Source organism: Corvus brachyrhynchos, unplaced genomic scaffold (genome assembly GCF_000691975.1).
Source record: "Corvus brachyrhynchos isolate BGI_N302 unplaced genomic scaffold, ASM69197v1 scaffold904, whole genome shotgun sequence".
Taxonomy (NCBI): domain Eukaryota; kingdom Metazoa; phylum Chordata; class Aves; order Passeriformes; family Corvidae; genus Corvus; species Corvus brachyrhynchos.
The window spans coordinates 490,611-498,627 of NW_008237536.1; the positions used below are offsets into that span (position 1 = coordinate 490,611).

The 8,017-nt window shown below is 53.7% G+C and overlaps 1 protein-coding gene across 1 annotated transcript in view; it reads right to left on the bottom strand.

The window, feature by feature from the left end:
- Positions 1–681, bottom strand: part of TEKT3 (tektin 3) — a 7,733-nt gene extending 7,052 nt beyond the window's left edge. Inside the window, exon 1 of the mRNA XM_008631616.2 lies at positions 523–681. The gene's annotated coding sequence lies outside the window, so the exon portion shown is untranslated. The remainder of the gene's footprint in view (positions 1–522) is intronic.
- Positions 682–8,017: the final 7,336 nt, after the last annotated feature.

Sequence of the window (8,017 nt, forward strand, 5' to 3'; positions counted from 1 at the left end):
GGGGTGGGCAGCGGGACACTCGCAGCCTCAAATTCAGCACAAAAGCTTTCACAGGTGTGACTGGCTCCGAGTCAGTTTGGCAGAACCGAGGATGAGAAGTCTGTGCTCAGCTCCAGCAAACGCCCCTGCGAGTGCTGTTCCCACAAACCCGTCACTCCAGCCCTTCTGTCCCTGCTGGGGACAGGCCACTGCCATTCCCTGTCTCCATGCCACTTACTGATACCTGGGGAGCAGCAGCTGGAGAGGGGGAGATGCTTTCCCTGGCTCCCACCCCTGCGAATAAATCCTTCCCCTTCAGCCACTGACAGACAAGCGTTTAAGGAAGAAAAAAGCCTTGGGAATGGACTGGATTACTTTTCCACACACTTCCAGCTGAAATAAATGCCCCTGTGTCCCCTTTGGGATAAGCCATGCCAGGATGAGAGGTTCCAGTCCCCGTGGACACGGGCACACCCCAGGAGCTGCTGAGCGCCCAGTCTGGGGTATGGGGGGATGGAGGAGGGTTGGGGCTGAGGGCAGTACCGGCTGTGCTGGTGGTCCCTCCCCGTCAGGCACAGCTCCCCCCTGGCTGCGAGTGTGGGGAGAGCTCAGGGCTGGGGGTGCCTGGGGGTGCTGCTGCTCATCACTGGGTGCTGTGGTGGTGCTGGCACTGCCCGGCTCTGCCCGGACCCGAGGGGCAGCACTGGCACAGGGCCCCGTTGCTATGGACGGGGGGTTCCGTGGCCAGTGACTGTGTTCTGGGGGGGCTCTGTGACAGTGCCCGGGCTCTGTGACCCGTCCTGGCCATTGACCCGCCCTGTAATGGCCACAGCAATGGCTGTTGGGCAACACAGCGTGCTGGGTGGGCAACCTGGGGCCAGCAAACACCTCCCAGGGCATCCCAGTTCCTGCCCTAAACCTCCTTCCCTGCTGGGCAGCTTTGTGCAGCCCCTGGGCAAGCAGGGGCAGGTGTTGAGTGGCAGGGTAATGCTCGTGGCCACCTGGTTTAGGTGCAGGTTGCCCTGCAAGGAGCATGATCCTTATGGGTCCCTTCCAGCCTGGGATATTTTATGGTCCTATGAACTCAGGGCTCTCAGTGGACAGCCCGGTGCCACCCTGGGCAACCCAGTGTCCTCACTGGTGCTCCTGGGCCAGCCAGAGCCTCCCTGGGTGGGTGGGTGCCCCAGAGTGGGGGTGCTGGCACCCCAGTGAGATGTCCCAGGAGCCCCTCCCAGCACCAGGGTGACAAGCAGCAGTCACCCAGTGACACTGGGAATACTTCTGGGAATGCTTTCCCGGTTATCTCTGGCTCTAGCCTGGGAACAGGCAGACAGGAGGAGCTGGGTAGGGATGTTGGGGGTGAGCCCAGGCACTCCAGCTCATCCAAGGGGGTCTCTCCCCAGCTTTTGGGAACACCATTCAGCTCTGCTGTGGCAGCTTCCATGTCTCACTTCATCCACAGGAATATTTTCATTTTCCTCATTTCCCAGCTGTGTCCACGGCTCATCAAGTACCCAGGCTGGTGATTCTGCCCTCTCTCAGCCACCTCAGTTTCTCCTGATTCTCCCAACTCCTGCACCTGCACACTGGGACTGCACTGAGGGGTTTCCCAGGTCCTGGTGGTGCAGTGACCCCCTGGCCCCCCCTCCTGGGCTGGGCTCCCTGGGCAGCTCTGCCCCTTGCCAAGGAGTGACGGAAAATGAAACCCAAAGTGCTTCGTGTACACAGAATGCAGCACATCTTCATTTCCCTTCTAGCGCACGTCCTGCTTCAGCCGGGTGAGGAATCAGCTTCATCCACCTGAAACAAAACATTCAGCGCCTAAGTTGGTTTTCCTACAGCCAAACCAGATAACATAATTGCAGTGAAAGCCAGCCAAGCCCTGTCCCCCAGCAGGACACCAGCCCAGCTCTCTGCTCCCTGCACGCTCCCAGCTCCAGCTCGGCTCTCACGCCCTGCCCGTGGCTAATTCTGTTCAGATGAATCACTGCCCGACCAGGGACACCACTGATTGTGGGAGGCAACCACAGGGCTTTTGAAGTAATTGCAAAATTAGGCAATAATAATTTGATAATGCTGTAAATGGCCCACGGTGCACAGTGAAGCCCAGGCAGGACCCTCCGGAGCAGCGCCACAAGCACAGGGACAGTGGGGACGTCGCAGTGGGCCCAGCTTTGGCCCCACCAGAATCACAGAATATCCTGGGCTGGAAGGGACCCACAGGGATCACCCAGTGCAGCTCCTGGCCCTGCCCAGACACCCCAAATCCCACCCTGGGCATCCCTGGCAGCGCTGTCCCAACGCTCCTGGAGCTCTGGCAGCCTCGGGGCCGTGCCCATTCCCTGGGGAGCCTGGGCAGTGCCCAGCACCCTCTGGGGGAACAATCTATTCCTAAAATCCAACCTAGACCTCCTCTCACACATCCTAAAAGCTGCAAAGATGAGGAGGAGAATTGGCACAGGTAAAACAGTCAAACACCACAAGTGCCTCTCAAGTAGCGGCCAAGTGCACACAGTCTGTGATCCAAAATCCCAAATCTCTGAGTGCCCCAGTGAATTAAACAGGCTCTTTACACCCCCACCATTTATTCTAGTAATTAAACCTGGTTCCTTAATTCTGACTACAACTCCAACAGCTGCAGCATCACTAAAATTACAAATTGTCCCCACCCAGCTGTGCTGGGCCACATCCAGTTCGGGTGGACACGTGAGGACACAGCTTGTGCTGAAGCCTCAACCAGTTTAGCTCAGAATAAAAGAACAAAACCATGTGAGCTGATGGGAAGCAGAGGTGCCAGTTCTCAGCACGGCAGCCCAGGCTGGCCAGGCTGACCAAACTGGAATTTCAAGGGATACATTTGGATACCTGAGTACAAAATCTACTGCCAAGAGCTGTTGATCTTTGTGTCACAGCTCTACATTCTGGCTGTCTATTAATACAGCATTACACTGGGTCAGGAGCTGCCCTGCTGAAAATACCCAGACCCAGATCCTTTATAGCATCCCCTGTGAGCCTGCACGTACCCAGAACAGCCCAGTCACAGTCTTACTCACGTTTGAATGTTCCTCTGTCTCCCATAAATGCTGCACCTGCCTGAAAGGGATCCACTGTTTATTTATGGAACCACAGAACCCCAGAGCGGGTTGGGTTGGGAGAGAGCTTGGAGCACCCTGGGACAGTGGAAGGTGTCCCTGCCCATGGCAGGGGTGGGATGAGATGGGCTTTAGGTTTCCTCCCAACCCAAACCATTCCATGATTCTCTGAGATGATTTTCACCTCTGAAATGAGGCTCTTAAGAGAGAGAAAAAGCAATGAAGAGATCAAAAGTAAACCAAAAGTAGACCAAAAGTAGGCTGGCAACTGAATTATTCAGTCTAACCAGAGTAGTATTTGACTGAGCTTTCCAAACAATAAATGTGGCATGAATAAATCACCACAAATCCCCCCCTGAGCTCTTGTGATGAGTCACAACCAACAAACCACAGATGCTCAGGGCAGGCTCTGCTCATCGCCAAGGTTAAGCCTGGGATCACTCCTGTAATTACAGCACTGGTGACCTCAGAAGATGTCATCATTTACTGGTGATGTTCTCAGCAGTGCCCAGGAACCATCAGAAATAAAAAACTGAGTTCAGGGAGAGCCTCCCTGCAGCCTCTTCAACCCCCCCTGGGCTGAGGGAGCTCTGGGCTTTGCCCTCTGCCTTGGTGGCACTGCACAGTCCAGGGCAGTGGGGAAGGCGTGCTCTGAACTGCATCCAACAAACAGAGGGGCTCTCACACCCTAAAATCACCCAGCTGCACAAACCAACAGGTGTGGGAGCAGGAGGAGACAGCTCCGTGCACCCCTGGACTCACAGCCACACAAAGGGTGCAGATGTTGGCCTGAGAGGTGAACGCAGCCCAGAGCAGGGGGTGCAGAGCCTCCACCACAGCGCTGCCCCTGGGATCTGACAGGGGAGAGCCCGGGCGAGTTTGGCCCTTCCAGCCAAGCTCACACAAGGTCACAGTTTGGGGTCACATCCTTGGCACACAGAAAAGGCCTCGTGAAACCATCCCCAGCTATTTTCCTTTGTAGGTCCCACCTTGCTGTAGCCCTTGATCACCAAACCTTCCACCCACCCTGGGGCTGACTCCTTCCCAAGGGCAGGCAGAAACTGCTCCGATAACTGATGGAGGAGAAAAAGGGAAATGAAACCAGTTTCTCTACATTTACCTTGAAATATCCCACCTGTGAAAGCGTTTAACCATGTGCTGTTTATTAACATCAGCCCCATTATTTCAGGGCAGTTTAAACACAGAATTTAAAACTGAGCCCCAGCATCTGAGGTCTCGGAGTAGCAGTGGATGGCTCTGGTGATTGATGCTGCACACACGCTTTTGTGCTCAGCTGCAGTGAGTTATTGGTGGCCTCTCCTTGCCTTACACACTCCTCATTTCAGAGCCAGATGTGAAATCAATTAACACACTGAGAGGGCTCTCTTTAAGTCTGTGGGGCTTTTTATAGGTTACTGTTTATTTCTGGACCTCCTTTCTTGAGGTGAGTTTTGGCAGACAGCCCCAGGGCTGGTTTATGTCATGACTGGCCATTGTTTAAAGTTTTTTATTGCTTTGGCAAAGGGCTTGCATTGGAAAAGGGAGGCAGAGTTACTCTGGTTTTTTTCCTGTCATAGTACTCAGGCTGTGATTCCACAGACAGCAAAAGGATCAAAACGTCTGCAGAGCTGATAGGAACAACCTCAGCCCCTGCTCCTCAGGAAATAGTGAGGGCTGAACACAATCCTGGTGTGGAAGGGCCCAGAAAGCTCCTCTGGAAAAAACCCAAACCAGCACTCATGGAAATTGCTTTAAAAAGAAAGAAAGAAAAAAATCACAGAATGGTTTGAGTTGGAAGGGACCATAAAGATCCCCTAGTCCCAACCCCCAAAAATCTCTCCCCTCACTTTTCAGCTCCCCATGAGCACAGCCCAGGTGCTCCCTCCATGGGCATCCCAACACCCTTCCCCAGCAGGGGATTTGGGAGGGGGGATGTGCCCTGAGCTGTCCCCTGGCACAAGCAGGGGATGTTCCACGTCCTTTTGGTGCCGCTCAGGACATGCATCCCCGTGGCAGAGGGTAGAACTGGATGAGCTCTGAGGTCCCTCCCAACCCAAGTCTTTCTGGGATTCTGCAATGTGCCCGGGGGACCTCAGAGGCTGCAGCCAAAACACAACAATTTAAATTCCAGCTGCTTTTACTTCAGCTTCCCAAAATCCAGGTGGCCTCGGGTGGTTTGTCCCTCACAGCAAACCAAGTGCTTGTGAGCAGAGTTGGCTTAGAACCCCGCCCAGGCTGCGCTTGCCTGATGTGAACCCCTCCACAGAGGGATCCCCTACAGAGCTGCTGCTGCTACCGATGAAGCAGTAATTCCACATTTCAGCATCACTCATTATTTGGGATCACCTGAGGGATTGTCTAACTCCAGACAGCATTTCCTTTGATCAGATTTGGCCCTGAGAGCCCTGATAAGCCCAAAGCCTGTGTATTTAAGAGATGTTTTGATTTGTGATATGAAAAACTCCAACTACCCTTAGGTGCTGAATAAGGACAGCAAAGCAGCCGGGCTCACCTGCCCGAATACTCAGCTGGAATGAGAGCCTGGATCTGAACTGTCCTTTCCTTTTGGAGAATTTGCTTTTCTTACCATGGAGGATGCCTGCCCCCCATGGCTGCCCCAGCCCCAGCCAGGAGGCCAGGCTGGATGCCCCATGGAAATGGGGGCTGGCTCTGGCTGCACTCCCAGCCCAGCCCTGAGCTCCGGCTGTGGGGCTGGGGACAGCGGTGGTCTCTGCGTTCCGAGCGGCAGCAGCGCTGGGCTGAGGAGCACGGAGGATGTTTATCCTCCAAAACAAAGGGAAACCATTCCCATGTCGAGCTGAAAAATAATTAAGACAGCTGCGATCAGATCAGATCCTGCAAAAGACTTGGTATCATTTGTCAGGGTTTTTTGCTAGAAAGGGCAGATCAGATTTCCCAATAAAGGCCCTTTTCCTCCCGCTGCCAGCGCCGTTCCTGTGCATCTGTCCCTCCCTGTGACACTCCAGCAGGAGGAGAGGCTCTTCTCTGCCCTGCCCTGCCACAGACCTTTAGAAGGATCACTAACATTTCATTACATAAATATTTTGCTGATACTTTCTCTCATATTACACGACATTTTTATCCCTGGAGCCCTGCGCCCACTCAGCCAGATAGAGCACGCGCTGCCTGCTCATGGAAACGGAAAGCAGGGATGAAGCCATGGGCTTCTCCCTCTGGAAGTGACAAATCTTTTCAAGGAGTTTAAGCAAAGGATGTTTTCTGATTGTATCCTGAGCTGCCTGCAGGAAAAGGTTAATTCTGGCATGTTTTGGAGAGATGGATGTCCCTCAGACTAACAGGAAAGGATGAAAATCTTTGAGGTCTCTCCTTCATAAAGATTTGCTCCAATTTCGAGGTTTGAGCCAGGATTTTCACCTGCATCCCCAAAAGTGATGTGCCAGCCTCTGTTTTTCTCCAGATACCTTGGTTTCTTCCTAAATTTTGCCTTACACAATCATAATCCAAGGCACAGGCACGGCACCAGGCCTGTGACAGAGGGGGTGAGGAGCACCAGGCTGGGCTTTCCCAGTACCACCCACAGGCCTGGCAAAGACGGACTCGGACAGGGGTGTCCTGCAGCAGAAATTCATCACACAAAGGAGCCTGACAGTGGGCAGGGGGGCCCTGGAACATGATCCACCTTCAGCCATCAGTGCACAGAGCAAAACAAACCACCCTGACTGCACCTTGGAACAATGAGAGCAGATAAAACCCGATAAAGACAGTGCAGCAAATAATGACCAGCAGACATTTGCAATGTATCACAAAAGCAGGAAAAGCACACCAGGAAATCTGCCTTTTCCCACAGTTTTTGGAGAAATTATTTAATTATCTGCTTGCCCTGATCATCTTCAGTCACCAACAATTCTGGGATCATGGAATGGTTCGGGTTGGAAGGGACCCCAAAGCCCATCCATTCCCACCCCTGCCATGGCAGGGACACCTCCCACTGTCCCAGGCTGCTCCAAGCCCCAATGTCCAGCCTGGCCTTGGGCACTGCCAGGGATCCAGGGGCAGCCACAGCTGCTCTGGGCACCCTGTGCCAGGGCCTGCCCACCCTCACAGGGAACAATTCCTTCCCAATATCCCATCCATCCCTGCCCTCTGGCAGTGGGAGCCATTCCCTGTGTCCTGTCCCTCCATCCCCTGTCCCAAGTCTCTCTCCAGCTCTCCCGGAGCCCCTTTAGGCACTGGAAGGACTCGGCACACAGCGTGGGCTCACAGAGGTGTGCCTGAATCTTATCCCATGGGAAGTCTTTTCCCTCGTGTGTCTGTGGAGGGTTTATCCCTCAGAAAGTGCAAGAAACAGGACGGAGCCAACTGGGCCAGTCCAGTCCTTCCCACACTGCAGTTCCGGCCTGAGCTCCCCTCCTTGGCTTGGTCTGCCACAAACAAGCACAAAAAGGTTTTGGGTTTGCAGCCTGGTGGAGCTCACATTTTCCCACCTGATTATTTTCTCCTCTTTCCGGAGGGCGAGGTTCAGCTCCTGGGGGCTGCTCAGGGGTTGGCTGAGGGATCTTTCCGATCTGGGGGTTCGTGGTTTCGTTACACCCACCGGGAGTTTTATTTGAGAGGGGCCCAAAGCACAGAGTAAGTCATTGGCCAAGCCCAGTGGGTTTTGCCTGGTTTTAGACTAACATTTTTCAACCCACCTGAATATATAAATCATCTCAGTTTTAAAGCTGGGCTACAAAACAGAGCCAGTTCATTCACTTGCTTATACATTTAATACCATCATGGCAGGCAGTGATTCTGCCCCAAAATTTCTTCTTTCCGCCTCCTGAGAGCTGAGGGAATCATCACAGCCAGCTCCCACGGGGACACTTTCCCAATGGACGTGGACTGGGACAAATGCCACCCTCCACCAGGCACATGCAGCACTCAAAATGCTGTTTTCAAACTAAAGATGCAATTTGGTAAAGCCA